Below are 18,684 nucleotides of genomic sequence, written 5' to 3'. Positions count from 1 at the left end.
AACATCACTTTAGAAATTTAAACATTTTAATATTTAACCGGGTACTATATGCCCCCAAATAGAACCAACCATTTGAGATTCTTCTCTACACAAGGGCTGACTACAGGGATCACACACAAAATAGCTTCCCTAGTACATAGAAGTATTGTTTTACAATCATTGTTGTCATGACAAATAACCTAGAATGCAGGGAAAAATTAAAGGTATAAAGGGTAAGAAACAGTAGTGATCAAAAAAAGTGAAATGAAGGACTGCAAAAACAGAACAAAAGTCAGCAGAAGTGTGCTCTGACAGACAGACCTTACCTATCTTGAGGGAAGATGTGTTACTCATTTTGTGCTTCCAGGGCCTAGCATAGTGCCTGAGATAGAGTAGGTTTTTCATATCTGTTTGTTAAATTAATTCATCCATAATTAATATACAAATCAAGGCAGAACAATATCATCAATTCATTAAAGGTGAGAGAGTGTTGAAATTAGCTTACTTCTGATGAGTTCATGTTACAGATCAAACCCATAAGGCATACAGTGCACTGTGTTCAATATTTTGTTTGTAATAAGGTTTACAGACATTTAACCCTAGTTTTACCACCACTCCTCTCCCTTTATTTTAACTATTAATACAATGATTGGCTGCCATCAAAAATAAAGGATCTATACCAGGTGGTTTAGTCACCTAGATTTCTCTGCTGCTTAAAAAAAACTTACATACAATAATTGTACCTATTTAAGGGGAATAGTGTGATGTTTTGATACATGAATACACTATGTAAAAGTAAAATTGAGCAATTGGCATATCTATCACATCATGTATTTATCTTTTTTGTGTGGTGAAAACACTCAAAATCCTGTCTTCTAGCTATTTTGAAATATATAATGCAATACTGTCAACAAAGTCACCCCAATGTACAATAGAACACTAGAACTTATTGTTTCTATCTAAGTGTAACTTTATACACATTGATTAATCTCTTCCTATCCCCTCCTTTCCTCTATCATCCTAAGCCTCTGGTAACCACTATTCTACTCTCTGCTTCTACGGGATCAACTTTTTTAGATTCCCCATGTGAGTGAGATCATGCAGTATTTGTCTTTCTGTTCCTGGCTTATTTCAGTTAACATAGTGTCCCCCAGGTCCATCCATGTTGCTGCACATGACAGGATTTCATTCTTTTTTACAGCTGAATTGTATTCCATCATGTATGCACATCACATTTTCTTTATCTATTTGCCCACTGATGGATGCTTAGGTTGGTTCCATATCTTGGCTATTGTGAAAACTGCTGCATTAAACATGAGAGTGTAAATATCTTTTCAATATACCAATTTCATTTATTTTGGATATATATCCAGTAGTGGGATAACTGGGTCATGTGGTAACTTTATTTCTTTTACAGGAATCTTCATACTGTTTTCCATAATGGCTATAATAGTTTATATTCTCATCAACAGTGCATAATCATTCCCCTTTCTCCATATCCATGCCAACATTTGTTATTTTTATTTTTCGATAATAGCCATTCTAATTGGGGTGGGGTGATATCTCATCGTGGTTTTAATTTGCATTTCTCTGATGATGAGTAATGTTGAGTATTTTTTCATATACCTGTTGGCCATTCATATGTCTTCTTTGAAGAAATGTCTTTTCAAGTCTTTTGTCCATTTTCGAATCAGAATATGTATGACTTTTTTATTTTTGGCTGTTGAATTATTTGAGTTCCTAATATATTCTAGCTATTAGCCCCTTATTAGATGCATAGCTTACAAATATTTTCTCACATTCTTTAAGTTTTCTTTTTACTCTGTTGTCTCCTTTTCTGTGCAGAAGCTTTTTACTTTGATATAATCCAATGTGTCTAGTTTTGTTTTTGTTGCCTGTGTTTTAGGGTTTTATCCAAAAATTCTTTGCCCAAAACAATGCCATAGACATTTTCCCAATGTTTTCTTTTAGTATTTTTATCATTTTGGGTCTTACATTTAAGTCTTTATTCCATCTTGAGTTTATTTTTGTATATGGTGAGAGACAGGGGTCTAGCTTCATTCTTTTGCATGTGAATATTCAGTTTTCCAAGTGCCATGTACTTAAACATAGAAGTATTAGTATTAGTACACAGAAGTATTGTTTTACAATCATTGTCTTGACAAATAACCTAGAATGCAGGGAAAATTAAAGCTATATGTCCTTTCTCCATTGTGTGTTCTCCATTGTGTGTTCTTGGCATTTTTGTTGAAATTTTAGTTGGTTCTAATGTCTGTTGCTTTTGATTCTGAGGTATTTTCTCAGAATTCTAATTTTAGAGAACTTTTCTGTAGTTTCCCTAGGTAGACTTTCATCATGTAAAACAGATTATTCTAAACCTATCATAGACAAAGTAAGTGTTTTAATAGTGTGAAGTGCCATATAATAATCATGACTGCAATTACCATTATGATTTCTATTAGCAAAGACCAACTCCTGTATTTCTCCTATTTATAAAAGTAAGGGCATTTTCCAAATAATTGTCTGCTTTCTCCCCCCACATATCAAATCGCATTAAAATCAAACATAATAGAATGACAGTTTCACAGAGGCAGAAGGGCACCATGGCACTGTGTTAACCATGCTCAAGTCTTTAACCATTTCAGTTAATGTTTAAGACCTGGCACAAAATTGATGCTGCAATTCCCAATGCACTTTGAGAATGTAGGGTAAACCAATTTAAAAAGGGACTAATGATCTCTTAATTTTCCTTTGTGAATACTTATGAAATTTCTAGTACTATGTGAATTCTGACAACTTGCAGACTATGTCAACATAAAATTTCCTTCAATTCCTCAGAGGCAAGTGAATCCAGAGATGACATTTTGAAAACAGTTCAAATGTCAAGCAGGAGTTTAAACAAAAGCAATTAGGAGAATTTCTGCCATGGTTCAATTTCAGAAAGGCATAAGAATCTTTTGCTACAAAAATGAGTTGAGAAATCCCTGCTCAGTTTCGGTGATGCATATTATTCAAAGCATGTATTCATTTATTTATTCATTCATTCATTCTGTATTACCTTAGAGTATCTGCTTTGTATAAAGTACACACAGGCTTCCATCCTTGGAATGGATAATAATTTTCTTAGTCCTCATTGCATCCTGGTACACATCGCAGTGCCTAGCACACAGTACGTGTTCAATAAATATCACTGAATGTTGAGTGAATGAATGAATGAATGAATGAGTAAGTAAATGAGTAAGAAGCACTGTTTTCTCTATTTGGATAAATCATATTTTTTTGTAATGTAATTGCCAATATCTTTCTTATGCTATGGATGGCCTAACATAACAACAGAACATTTGGCTTTGCTTCCCCTTTTTACTTCCTTTTCCTGCAGCTTGAATATTAGAAACTAGAAAAATGCACCAGAAGAAAACTAGAAATCATTGCACAGAGAATCCACTCACTTTCCTTTAGCTGGTAGTGGTCTCTGTAGATGGTGAAAAACGTAGTTCTGTAATTACATGGAAAGCTTAGCAACTGGGATCCATGTCAAAAAAAAAAAAAAAAAAAAAAAAAAAAAAAAAAAAAAAAAAAAGCATGCCATAGTTCACTTTAGGACACAAGGGCACCAAGCACGAACACTACTTTGAAGGTATATGAACAACCTGAAGACACAGAAATTACTGAAATCCAAAAGGTCTGTTATGGTCAACAGTGAAACGTTCGTAATTTGTAAGATTTATCCAACAGGAGTCTCATGGAAAGAGGCCTCTCTCACTTTCTTACCTTCTATGATTAATTTCCAAAAAAGTAGGCTTCTAAAATAGCTTGTTTACAACAATCTTCCTTTAATAAAAACGGGCCAGAATGGTGTGGTCCCACCTGCTGTTTATACAGAGATGGCCATTTCACCAGTGCAATCAATCCAGGAGAGGAGCCCCTGATCCCGGAAATAAATGCAGCAAAGCTTGGCTACTGACGTGGATGTACTTTCACTCTATGGGAGGAGTCTTCAAGGTCACCCTTCAGAGCCTAGTGATTCTCAGCCTACTTACTATTCTAATACCTTATTTATGGGATGGCTCTGCAGATGAGAAGCAGCAAATTAGAAGGCAGAGCCCTGAAAGAAAGAGGCATCCTGAGAACAGAAGTGTATGCTGGCAAGCTGAGCTCAAGGGAGGAGACCCAAATATTACTGCACTAGATATCCCAGACAATAATGAACAGTCCAAGTGAAAACCTTGTATGCATGACAGGCTACATGATTTGCAGGGCTCAGCGCAAAATAAAATTGTCAAGCCCTTTGTTCAAAAATTGTGAAGAATTTCCAGACAGTGACAGAAGGACACCAAGCATGTGGCCCCTCTGAGCACAGGGCCCTATGCGATGACATAGATGGCAGGCACATGAAGCCAGCCCTGCTTTTTATCATTTTGTTCAATAGATTATGTTTGAAAATTGAAAGACACATTAATACACTTTAAAAAGTGGTCCAGAAATATAATCTTTTTTGTGTTTTATATGCCACTCAAAATGTTAAAAACATCAGTTATCTGGAATAACCCTAGGCATAGATAATTCTTCTGACTTTGAAAATAATAGATATGACTAAAATTCCAAGAGGCAACTTAAATAACAAGTTCAGAATTCACATTTACACACAGGTTTTTCTTTTACTGTGAGGTGTTTTTGTCTTGTAGACAGCCTGTTTGTTCTTTAGGCCTGAGAAGTTTCCTGTTTTTTGTGTTCCTCCCACACCTATGCACACAATCCCAAATCCATAAAGGCTTATTAAATCAGGGTGGGATGAAAGCACAAAATAATTTAAGTCATTTACTAGCTATTACAACCCAACAAAAGATTGATTGAGTTCTACTGAAAATATCTCTAATATTTCTAAACATATGCAGGCAAATATAAATCCACCAACTATATTTGATTAAGTATAAAAGTGAGAATTTGGAGACTGATTATCTGAGCCCACTTTAAACTGAAAGTCATTTCATTGGGCACTAAAAATACTTAAATATGAAAATTAGAGAAATATGTCTAAATCTAGTTTCCCAATAAAACATTTTAATAAATATCCCCATTTCCCGGGCATGAATATCATTTCTTCAGAAGAATGCATTTCTCACTATGACAGAAAACAATTTAACTAAGTAAAAAATGAACAATTTAGTATGTACATAGTCAAGATGAAGTATGTCTTTATAAAATAGGAAATTTTACAAAGAAGAGAAATTTACTTAAGTGGTGGGAGGTAAAATTGGATTTGTCTTGGTTAACTGACGTATCTGCAAAGGCCACATATTTAAAAATGGTCATTGGCAAAGGCTGAGCATTTTCTGCCTTTAATAGTCTGTTTCTAATATGATGGATTTATTTTACATCTCCTCACTCATGTTCTCAGAGGTTTTCCTTCCTAAAACAACCAATAAATATTATAACCATTCATTATTGCTGGAAAAAAAGGTCCCATAAGCAACCTTAATATTATTTACTTAATCTCTTCATTTTAAAGCTGTGTGGCAGTAGCATTAAATGTCAGAGCATGTTGAAATTATTCTGAACTGCGAGGTCTTAAAGCGGTAAGGTCCTTGTTTTATTCATCCTTGTACACCCTGTGCCTAGCATTGTACCTGGTTTATAGCAGGCACTCATAAAACATGAACAGGTAGTATATATCAGAGACTTTCAAGGCATTTAATCAGATTGATTATTCATCGATTTTCAAGAAAAGATTCTTTATAAGCAATGCATTTAATAATAGCTGTAACAGTTAACATTTGTTGAGCATTTTGCATGTGCAAGGCTAAGCTAAGTGCTTTATAAAATACAGTAGCCTGCCTAATTTCCTCAACATCTCAGCTAGTACACCCATTTTCTTGATGGGAAACCTGAGCCATGTGAAGTTAAGAAACTTGGCTATTGCCATATGGGTAGTATGTGAATGAAACGGGCTTCCAACTGAGAGGATTCCATCCTTCTTGTGGGTGTACTGGTGAATTTCACAGCGTAAAATTCTGAGAAAACAGGTGTTTATCATGCAAATCTTGTTTAACAGGTTAAAGATAAGCAGAATTGTCTAAAATAGAATAATATACTTAATGGAATTGTTGGCAACTTTTATGGAACACTATAGATAAAATTTAAACCAGCAAATATCCATCTAAGAACTATTAATAAAGAGAGACAGGGCTTAATTCACATACATGCTGTAGATCATGACATTTTAGATTTTGATACACAAAATTTCGCAAATGAAAGATAAAAAGTGATGGTCAACATCCAAATAGCATAGATGAAAACTCCCAGCAATAATACGACTTATAAAGAAAAATATATTTCCCTGATATCTCCCCTACTTACCAAATCTAAAGGCTTCCTTCTTCTAGTCTTTAACAAAATTGTGGAGCAACTGACATTAGGGAATAGCTCTTCTTTCCTGAGCCTGTCTCCTGACTGGGGATCCACAGTTAGAGTCTGTTAAGATATTTTCGCTTAAATAAAGAGAAATCTATTTCAAACATTGACAGCAAAATTATGTATTATTATTACAAGGGTATATTAGGGAATTTAAATGCAAGGAGCATAGCTGAGTTTCCGTAATGCCTATCAGAGTTTGTCTGTTGTCTGTCTGTCTGTCTGTCAGTTGCTTCATGCACAAAGGCACCCTACAGTTCTCAGGTTTATAACTCCACAATTCCACCATGGCCAGAAATTATCTCTGAATCCCAATAACAAATTCCTGGAAGAGAGAATCCTGGAGCCAGTGTCTACCGTAATCTAACTGGCTGAGACAAGGAGGGAAAGACGGGATCAGTACACACAGGAAAGGAGGCTGCTATGGGGTATACGGATACCATCAGAGTTATTTCCAGCAAGATATCGTCTCTGTGAGGTTTCAAACCTGCTGCTCCTTTTCACTACACCCTCGAGACTGTCTTCTTCTCTCATGTTCAGCTCTTCTCCAAGTCACCAAGTCCTGATTAACTGTATTTCTATTATCTCTCCCATCAGTCTCCTTTTTCCCTTCACTTCAATGCCACTCTCATATATAGACTCAAAGACTGTCAGAGATAGATATGGTCTCAGGGACCTCAATGGCAAATAAATGTCATTTCCCAAAACCAGCTCCCACTCAGGGTTAGGTTGAAATGGATGCAAAGCGTGGGCAGGGTATGAAAGGCCATTATAATCGATTAATGATGCTGCGTGGGAGTAGGAAATGCTGTAGCAGTATACACAGCAGGTATTGATGGTTTTTATTGTTGCTCAAACTCTTTGATTTCTAGGAGGATTCTGTGGCCTATAGAAATGAAGTAAACTTGTCCACTGTTAATAATAATGATAGGGTCTGGACTAAAATCTGGATAAGCTACGACTACCAGTGCACTTTCCAAGGCATCATATAAGTTTACTCTTGGGAAGTTGAAATATTGAAGATATGGAAAGAAGTTTCTAGGAGTCTGAGAGAGGGTCCCTTGTTTACTTCCATCACAGTCCACTTATCAGGCACAACTTAATTTAGAGAACCACATATATAAAAATCAACAGATGGTCACAATCTTACAAGATGAAATGTAATTAACCCAGGTAAAGTGTTGTTCATAATTTGAAAACGCCAACTGCCTAAGGCCTTAATCATACAATGTGGACGTTGAATTAGCTAAAACAAACTCCGTCCATGTGCAGATAATATTTAACATTTACTGAGAGTATACTACATGCACAATACCCTTTAAAATACTTTACATATCTTAACTCATTTAATGTTAATGGCAAGCCAGTTCATTAGCTGCTATAATTATTCACTTTCACAGAGTAAACTGAAGCTTAGAGAAGTTACTTGCTCGACATCTCATGGCCAAGAAGCTGGGATCAAAATGCAAAGAGTCTCATGTCCAAGTTCATGAGTACAACTCCATCTAGTTTCTTTCCCTCTGAAGGTTATTATGAAGCCTAACTATGACTATGTACAGCAAAGTAGAAAGCAAATGTGTCTTTCTACTACAGAGCAACAGCAACAGGACTGCTATCAATAACTCAACAAGGGTTGGTTTTATAATTTTATTGTTAAAATTCCATATGCTTTCCCAGAATGATCTACCTCAATATTAATAAAGTTTATGGATTTTTAAAACACTTATACACTTTTATAAGAACGTCAAGAAGCTAAGAACAAAATCATTCAAAGATGACAAAAAAGGACAAGATCAGCATATAAAGTGGTAGCAATACTAAAACTGGAGTTTAAGTTCTCACAATCAATAGATAAACTACTCTTCAAACTATAGAAACGATTCAGATAGCAACTTCAATGCTTTTTTTAAAAAAGGTGCTTTCAGAAAATTGCTTTAAAAGACTGAGAAATGGCAAAATGAAGGAAACTGATGAGATCCTGATTTATGAAGCATACTGAATGCCAGTCAATAGTAACTTCTATGTGACCTCATGGCCTTCTGTAAAAACACTCTTGCAAGACATGATGGTGTTATCCATGAGTTATCTTTCAGAAATCTTGAAATGACTATAGTAATGCAATGACTTAGAAGTCTCTTGTCCAACTTCTACCCTTTTAGAACAACCCAGATAGTTAAATTCAACTAGATCATAAGTACTACAACATAAACAAACAGAAAACTATCTAGCTAAAACCAAGCTCGAGTGGTTCAAAAACTACTGAAGTTCTTACCATTTTGCCTAGCGAAAAGAGTACTGCACTAGGAGTCAGTGATCCTTGATTCTGCCATGGGGTCTTCCTCCCTCCTTTAGAAGAACCTCACCCTTCACAGCTATTCTCTGAATTGCACTCATATTAGCTTCCTAGGGCTGTTGTAACTAAGCATCACAAACTGGGTAGTTTAAAAGAACAGATATTTATTCTTATAGAGTTCCAAAGGCTGAAAGTTCACAATCAGGTTGTCAGCAGATACACACACGGTCCCTATCAGGACTCTAGGGGAGCATCCTGCCCTGTTTTTTTTTTTTTTTTTCCTGGATTCTGGTGGTTTCTGGCAATCCTTGGAATCTGTGGCTTGTGGCACCATCACTCCAATCTCTGCTTCTAACTCCAGTCTCTGCCTCCATCTTCTCATGGCTGTTGTTGGGGCCTCCAACACAATAACCCCAAATACAGCACCTTGGCATACTGAGTATTTTAAGCTAAAGGAAACTGAGAAAACTACAGAAGCATAAAGATATCTCTGACCTTATCCTCTTATCTCTTTTAAAGGCCCTCATGTGACAGGTGTCCTGCCTTATACCTAGAGGGAAGGAATGTTACACAAAGAGGCCAAGAGGAATCTATACAAAGAGGCCTTGCTACATTTCCCCAATTTATTACCATTAGGATATATGCTCAGGGTCCAATCATACTTCTACACAACTGTCCATTTTCCATCAAACCTAAACATAAAAATAACACAGTTTTCCCTTGGCTTTGGGTTTTCATTTCTGAAGACTCCTCTGTCTTATGTGGCTTCAGTTAAATACATTTGTATGTTTTTCTCTTGTTAACCTGCCTTTTGTTACCGGTACTTCCGGCATGAATCTTGTGTTAGGTGAGGAAAATGTTACTTTTTCTCTGCAAGTCATCTTCCCTCTGGGTCTGTGTCTCTATGTCCAAATCTCTCTATGTTTATGAGGACACCAGTCACTGAATTAGGGCCCATGCTCATCCAGTATGAACTTATTTTAACTTGATGACATCTACAAAGACCTCACTTACCAAATAAGGTCACATTCACAAGTATGGGCTGGGAGTTGTGTATCTTTTTGGGGAACGATTCAACAACCCCTAACACACCTATACACCAAAGTGTGTGTGCTCAATCATCCGAAAGACTTTCTCCACAGAGTTCTAGGACCATTAATGTATTTATTGAGTTTGCTCATGTTTTTCAAATTCAATAGCATTTATTTTTAGCATTAAGTCCATCAATCAGACCAATCCTAGCTCTGCACTGACCAGCTGGGTGACCCTGGTCAAACCACTTTTGTGCCCAGAGCCCAGAGTTTTTTTTCCAGGACTGTGGTGATTGCTGAATGAGCTAATACATGAACATGTTGGCATGGCTCGAGACAGTGAGTAGACATGTGCTCTGGGTTAAGGCTCCTCTTTCCACCATCCCTTCATACCTGAGGGACGCACAGCCCGGCAGTATCTAGGAGTCTCCCTAACAATGGCATCCAAGAAAGGAGAGAGGCGGGCAGTGGTTTCAATTAAAATTCACTGTTTACCACAGAACAGAAGAAAGTAATAAAGCAATGCAGTAAATTACTGCTACAGAAATAATGCCCAGATAGAAGAAATAAAAGAGAAATTTATGACCTTAATCAATCTCTTTTTTTTTTTTTAAACACATAAATACAGCTCCATCATCTGCTCTATTTACGTGACTCTATCACCCTCCCAAATAATTCTCAGTAATTTCCAACAGCAGCTACACTGTGCAGCTGAGCCCCAGGGTAAGGCTGGCTATCTAGAAATACCACCTCCATCACTATCTTTTCTCAGTGGATTAGCAGGACATGAAGCAGCACGGAACAAGGAACAACACAATTCTCCTCCTAGAATGAACTGTAGCTCTTGGAAGTGCCTCTGAGCTGCCCCTGCCTGGGGGAAGGTCCCAGCCAGGTCAAGAGCATCGTTTCTCTTACGCTCTTATCATTTAGTTTACGACTGCTCATTCCTCTCTTCCTTTTATTAAAGCTCCCTATCCCTGCCTGTAATTCAGTTTTATAAACAAACAGCATCTAGAAATCATTTTCCAAGTAACAATCCTGTTAACTCGAAGATCCAAATCTGCTTCTCATAAATGGGGTAAAACACATGCTGTTGCACTGTCCTTTGGAATCTAACTTAATTGGGGAGTCAAATTACTTCCTATCACTGATAGTGGCACTAGTTTGCACTTAGCCCAAGTATTCACAGTCCTGTGACGTATTGGAAGATGGAGATCCAGTGCGTGGCTCAGGGGCTGTGTGTAGTGGCTTATGCCTGCAATCCCAGCACATGGGAAGATGGGAGGATTGCTTGAAGCCAGGAGTTCAATAATAGCCTGGGCAACAGAGCGAGACCCCATTTCTAAAATAATAATATAATATTAATATTAATAATAACTGGGTACAGTTGCACATACCTGTACTCCCAGCTACTCAGGACGCTAAGGGAATTGCTTGAGTCCAGGAGTTTGAAGCTGTACTAAGCTATGATCATGCTACTGCACTCCAGCCTGGGCAACAGCAGGAGACTCTGTCTCTTAAAAAACAGATAGTGGTCTGGGACACGGGTCCAAGTTCCTATGCACCTGCAGTTCCCTGGGGCTTGTAAATGGGCACTGCATACTTAACAGGGATGGCAGCACCTCAAAGAGCCTTAATTTACGTACATGACTGCAGAATCCCTGTCTGAGGTCACAAGGATTTTTCTTCCCCGCTTTTCATCCAGGATTCATCTAATGTAGATTGTTTCATTCCAGCGATGAAACAATCCACATATTGATCCGTCAGAAGGCTGGCATTAAGAAGGAACAGCATTTGGACCTGCTTAAGCATTTCAAGGGAAGAAACCCTGAAACTCCAATTTTAATCCCTTCATGCTGTTTTCTGGAGAAGGCTGTTCAAAATGGGCTCTGAGGAGAATTTTCTTACCAGCCAAATCCTCTCCAAATCCAAGAGGTGAGAAAATGGTAACTTAATTCACATGTATTCTGTCTGAAGTTTTGTTATTATTATTATTTTCTCTCTAATGGATTCTATTTCAAGTATTCATAGAGCCTTTAAAATACAAAGAACCCGGAGTCAGAGGGAAGTGAGAGGCAGCTTTGAATTTCTTCTCTTTTTAATTTTTAAAAACTTGTAACAAAAGGCAGGTTAACAATAGAAAAACATACACATGTATTTAACTGAAGTTACATATGACAGAAGATTCTTCAGAAATGAAAACCCAAAGCCAAGGGAAAACTGTGTATTTTTTTTTGTTCAGGTTTGATAAAGAATAGTCAGTTTTGTAGAAGTATGATTGGACAAGGAGCGTACGTCCAAATGGTAATAAACTGGGAGAAACGTAGCAAAGCCTCTTTGTGCAACATTCCTTCCCTCTAGGTATTTCATTTTATTATTAATAATATTTACGTGTACATATATACATACATATTACATATAATAGTTATAGTGGACAATGCCATCACATCTCAATAGCCAGTCATTCATTTTGCACAGGGTGCTTTGATAGGGGCCATATGGAATGGCGTTCTGTAAAGTATTCCACATTAGTGCAGTGGTTCTCAATGGGGGCAGTTCCTTCCATCCCTAGAATGTATGATAATGTCTGGTGACATCTTGGTTGTCACAACTGAAGCAAGAGGTGACTCTGGCATCTAGTAGAGGCCAGGAATACTGCTGAACATCTTATATAATATATAGAACAGCTCCCCACGATGAAGAATCATCTGACCCAAAACATCCACAATATTGAGGATGAGAAACTCTGAAACTGGTACTTACATTCACAATAAGTATACAAAAAAAAAAAAAAAAAAAAAAAATGAAGCTACGTGAAGGCAGAGCGAGTCCACACTGTGGACTTAATTTCCAACAGCAGCTACACAAAGCAGCTGAGCCCCAGGGGAAGGCTGGTTACCTGGGAATACCACCCCCATCGCTACCTGTTCTCAGTGGGTTAGCAGGACATGAAGCAGCATGGAACACAGAGCAACACGATTATTCTCCCAGAATGAACTGTAGTTCCAAGAAGTACCTCTGAGCTGTCTCTGCCCAGGATACGGTCTCAGCCAGGGCAAGAGCATCATTTCTCTTATGCTATATAATACAGCATGCTCTCCCATGCCAGATGGCCCACCCTGACCCAGCCCTCTACATCCTTGGAACCCCATGACCCCCACCCTCAACCCACAGTTGTGAGCTGATCAAGTGGGGAGCTGCACAGCTTCCCTGGGGACATAATGACAATGCAGAAAAGTTCCCTTTGTCCTTGTTCATGTGGAGCACATTCACATGGATGCAAAGGTCATCGCTGAATTTAAATAACCCCCGTGATAAATCTGCATGAGCCCGATTTGTTCTACTGGACTTGTTGGATTAAATGAACACAATTTAATGTTCTATAGGACAAGGGCTCCTTTCATGGCTGAAAGAAGGAGCAAGGGTGATTTACAGTTTCATACATACTCATTCGCTACATTATCTGCCTTGTGCCTGTAGTTATGAATATCAACTCACCATCCGGCGGCCATTTCTACCCATTCAGGAGAATTTAGCTTTTCATTAGGAGGGGCTCTGCCATCCGGAAAGAAACAAAGAATAAAAAACAACAACAGATTTCCACAGTGTTCACTGAAAAACAAGCACCAATTTATTTGGATCCTTGTCCCTCACCTTTTTTTCTTCTTTAAATCCCTATATTTATAAATAAAGTAAGGTTTCCTCCGCTTTTCCTACAAAGGGTGGTTTTCTAAGCAGATTACCACCACATGGAACTGTGCATAAACACAAAGCTTAACTTACCTAAGATACCAAATTATTTCTAAATATCTGTATCTTACGAGCTAACACTTTTTATAATGATATATTAAAATAATGTTTGTTGATTCATTAAAGTAGGTCTGAACTCCACTTAATAATAAATTCTGCTTGATCCTATCTATTTGGAAATAATACAAGTGTATCCAAACATTATATGACCCAGGTTTTTTATTAACTACAAGTCTTAGGAATCCATGTGATATTTTGCTCACAGATAGTTAAAGAGACAGGATTTTCATTTTTCCCCACTTGATAAAAAAGACAGTATAAGCAAGGATATGGGAGTTGATTTTTGGGAGTGGGTGACTGAATTAACTCTCAAACCCCAGCCCTGTAAGATGTTGGGGTAACTCATAAAGTTGGCTATCTTGTCTTCAGGTATCTCTGGGCACCTTGTTACCTCCCTCTTTTGTTTCACATAGTGCCTTGCTAATCAGTCTCTCAAGACAGCAACATCAGTATCACCTAGAAACTTGTTAGAAATGCAAATAATCAAGCTCTAGCCTAAGACTCTATAGTCTAGCAAGCTCACCAGGTGATAATTTTCAAGTTGAAGTGCAGTCTGGATTTCTCTCCCTGTTACCCCCTCTCTTATCCACTATGTTGTATACCATACACCAAAAGGCAAGCTGCTGTTATATGCAGCTGGTTAAAAAACTAAAGACATCCAATATTTTAATAAGCGATCTCCTCCAATTTTAACAGAGAAAGGACATGTCTGTCCTGGGAGTAATCAATAGTTAAAGGTAGAATTGGAGGTATTCTTACATCAGACACACTTTTGAAAAGGGTTTCTTCCTCGTAAGTCACCTAAACTGGGGGTAGCTAGTCTACCTACACATAAACTATGCTTTACTCAGGTTTATTTCAAGATGCTCACAGAAAGCAAAAGAAAGCTGAACTTCACCTCTACTCAAATACAAGTGGAGATGCCAGCGAACGGAGCATGGGTCAAAGGGAGACAGAGCAACTGCAAAAAGAAACTTAGAAATTCCTTGCCCTAGACAGTGAACCATCGAAAGATCTGGAATAAGCAACGATCACTTTCACAGGCAGACTGTCAATGCAGCATATGCTAATCCTGGATCTATGTTTTACAGACACAAAAGAAAGAATAAAGGGCTCTCTTTCATATATGTGTTTTTCCCTTTAAAATAATTCCTTTGAGAAGTAGGCCTCTCAGCAGGAAGATTAGAAAAAACAAAAAACAAAACAAAACGCAAAAAAAAAAAAAAACCAAAAAAAAAACAAGACCCTTTAAAATTTAACTGTTATCAAACTCAGAAACAAAAGAAAAGAGATATGCGTATTTGTTACTTCTAATATCTTACCATATTCCAAAAATCAAGACCCTTTTAACTGTTATCAAACTCAGAAACAAAAGAAAAGAGATGTGCGTATTTGTTATTTCTAATATCTTACCACATTCCTGACATTTATGACTCTTAAAATTCACTTTCTCCTAATATCATCATGCCTCTCAAGCTATCCGGTAAGCTTCACTTGTTTATATTCCCTGTATAGTTGTCTGGCCTCTCTCTCTGCAGGTCAGCCCATTCTTTAGGCCCCCTTCAGGTCTGCAAAGTGCCCCTGTTACTCAGCTCTGCTCTGACATGTTACACTTTTCACAGCTTATAGTCCACAGAGCTCAAATGTTTTGTGTTTGTTTGTTTGCTTTTGTTTTTGTTTTTAAATAAACTGCCCTAAATGGTTGCCTTATATCATACGTATGATGGTTCTCTTTTTCCTATGAGACTAAATTCCCTGAGTGCAGAAAGTATCTTCCAATGTATTTCTGTTATGTCTCCCACCCTGCTGACACCTGGGGTCTCGATCAACAGCGGTACAACATGCACTTTATAAAACTGAGTTGAAGATTTCAGTGCTACCTAGCAATTGCTAAGGCAAGATGTGGCTGCCTTTCAGAAATGCCTTCCTCAAGACAGTGGGGTCCAGAAGCAGTGTGCTTGTGGCTTACACAGACTTTTTTCTAGTGGGAAATATGGGATGCTGATTATGATCACAATAGTTAACATTTACTGAGTTCTCTACTAAACACTGGCATCTCAGCCCTGTACTAAGTGGTTTCCATGGTGTAGACATGACTAAAATAAACCTTCCAAAGCCCTAGAAGAAATTTCCACCCCTGTTCCCCAATTCAGCCTGGATGACCAATGAGGGCCAGCCTGGACTCCCTCAAAAGAACTGGAAGGAAGCAACATTCCTGCTCACCCAAAAAGGCAAATGAACACCAGCCTGCTGGTATCTCCACCTCAGACACAGGGGTAGGCTGCATTTGATTGAATTTAACTGCTTGACCTGGAATTAAGCAAGAGTTCTCTCTACCGGCCAGAAAAAACCACACAGCATTACAGCTTTTGTTTTCCTTAAGCCACAGGAATTACTAAAGAAAGTCCACAAACTACTGATTCTATGTGATTCTAGATGTGGTAGAAAAAAACCCAGTTATTTGTGTAGAGAACAGATGTTCAATAAGGAAATCTCTCTCCATTTGGGGGTTGGGAATATCTGTTACCTGCTACAGGCTGTAGATCGTAAGTATTGGCATTATTTGCATTAGTCTTAATCATTTTAATCTTTATTATGTAGCACATTGCCAAAACAAAACCAAATTCTAAAAATTCCAACTCTTCGGCAGAAGAGGAAATGAAAGCTTAGTTTACTAGAGTCAACATCCATTTGAGAAAAAATCTAAATCATAAACCTTTCCTAAATATACTGGTTAGTATGCCTGTATGTATGTATGTATGTATGTATGTATGTATCTATCTATCTATCTATCTATCTATCTATCTATCTATCTATCTATCTGTCTGTCTGTCTGTCTGTCTGTCTGTCTGTCTGTCTATCTATCTAATCTATCTATCTACACACTGGTTAGCTACATGTCCAACTTCATTACTGAAAAATGTTATATTGATGTAACTATTTCAGACAAATGACTCTAGACAGTCAGGAAGAAATGCCAAAAATTAAGGCTTCTATTAGAGAGTTCCTTGAGCTGTCTGAAGGCTGCCACCCAGGCAGCATGATACTTAGAGCAACACCGTTAACAAGAATTTCACCAGGCCTGAAGTTCTGTGAATCTCATTAGAAATAGGCATAACATGACTCTTACAGAGCTTTGTAGTTTACCAACAGCCTTCAGACACATCATGATGACATTCAGACTTCATGAGCAACCCTTGCAGAGTAATCAAGGTCATTCTCATTTTCCAGATAAGCAAGTGAGGTCCAAACAGATTAAATGACTGTAACTACAGTAAAGTAGTTAGAATGGGGTATCAGCTTTTATTGTGGGATACCAGGCACTGTGCAAAGGATTTCAGGTGAGGAATCCTATATTCCTTGCAACTATTTTTACTCACTAAAAACTACATTTAAGCGAGGTTCAATAATTTGCTCAAAGGTCATGAAGCTGGTAAGTTCATGAAGCTGGTAAAAACTGTCCAATACAGTCTGTTTCCCCACCCGCTGTGTTCTATGGTGTTTCCTAGTTAGAAAGCATAGAGCAAGCATTTGAAACTCAAGACTTCTAACCCCAAATGTGACTTCCTTCATGAAGCCTTCCCTGACCATCACTCCCACCAACCCTATATTTAGTGAAGCTCCCCTACTGGAATCGTTTATTGCACTCTTTCGCTATATCGTAAGTATTTGTTAAGTTCATATAAGTTTGGGTCCCTAAAGTCTCGGACTGTATCTTAAGTTTATAACCCTCTTTATTAGATCTTACTTGAAAAGTAATAGGTACAATAAATGGTTAGCGATTGAATAAATGGATAAAAAGAGCAGTATTTTCTTATCACATGTCTGGAAACTACAACGTATGCTATATATTTCTTTAGACAATTAGATAAGTTAGACAAAAATGTCATTCCTGGCAAAAACGATTTTTAAAAATCTATGGCAAGAAGAGAGAAATTATGAACATGCTTAAGGATCTTATTAGCAATGTAGGCTGAACAGTGATAAAATAGGGCTTTCTGAAAAATTATGTTCAAACTTTTAAAGCTATATAAAAGAAAACTTTAGTTACATGAATGCACGTGTTCTTCTCTGAACTTCACATCCAACCCAAATTCTTCCCTCTTCCCTGTGACAGTTATTTTTTCTTCTTTTCTTTTTTCTTTTTCTTTTTTTTTTTTTTTGAGTCTTGCTCTGTCGCCCAGGCTGGAGTGCAGTGGCGCGATCTCGGCTCACTGCAAACTCCGCCTCTTGGGTTCATGCCGTTCTCCTGCCTCAGCCTCCAGAGTAGCTGGGACTACAGGCGCCCACCACCACGCCTGGCTAATTTTTTGCATTTTTAGTAGAGACGGGGTTTCACTGTGTTAGCCAGGATGGTCTCTATCTCCTGACCTTGTGATCCGCCCGCCTCGGCCTCCCAAAGTGCTGGGATTACAGGCGTGAGCCACAGTTATTTTTTCTATTCAGTCCTACGTAAAGGAAGAGAACAGTGAAAACTTCCCTTTTGCAGTTTCTTTTTACAAAAAAGGGTGCTGGGCCCACCATTAATCTGACTAGGGTGTTTCAGACTCCACTGAGTTGTGAAATGTGAAGATATCTGTGGCCTCAACTTCTTTACTGTGACATTGTTTTTGTTTTTGTTCTCTCTCTCCCTCCACACCAACCCTCACTCTTAAATTTGCAAAGTGATTGAATTCATTTCTCTGTTCGAAGAAGCTCTTTGCCATACCAAAAAGTAAATCAGGAGGGCTTCCAGGGAAAGTTGGAGGCCTGTTCCCCAGATGCATGGAGAATTTTATCCACTTAATGGGGCTCTGAAAGGTTGGGCCAAGGCTCCAAATCTGAGTACTCTCCTGCAGGTACAAGCAGGCCTCAACACATACTGATAGTTAGTACTCTCTTTGTCTTAAAATACAAGTCAAATCCCGATTCAACACTGTTAGAATGCAAAAGTCTGCTTAACGAAATGATTGATCCACTCATAATTAGAGAAAAATCAATAATTTTCTTCTTAAACCCTGACATTCTCTTTCATTATCTTAATGGGAATCTGACATTTATAAAATACTTGAGGTCAGCTACATGTTTCTGTTTAACAAACATAGGCAGGAGAAACAACCATCAACTAGATTAGTAGTTCATTAGGAGAGCTGAGTTTGTCCACACCAACAAATCTCAACT

The 18,684-nt window shown here is 37.9% G+C and overlaps 1 protein-coding gene across 5 annotated transcripts in view; it reads right to left on the bottom strand.

Annotated features, from left to right (window-relative positions):
- Window positions 1-18,684, bottom strand: part of FAT3 (FAT atypical cadherin 3) — a 698,441-nt gene that overhangs the window by 360,964 nt on the left and 318,793 nt on the right. The window lies entirely within an intron of this gene.

The sequence above is a fragment of the Chlorocebus sabaeus genome, chromosome 1, assembly GCF_047675955.1.
Source record: "Chlorocebus sabaeus isolate Y175 chromosome 1, mChlSab1.0.hap1, whole genome shotgun sequence".
Lineage (NCBI taxonomy): Eukaryota > Metazoa > Chordata > Mammalia > Primates > Cercopithecidae > Chlorocebus > Chlorocebus sabaeus.
This window is presented reverse-complemented; position numbering and strand designations above follow the sequence as displayed.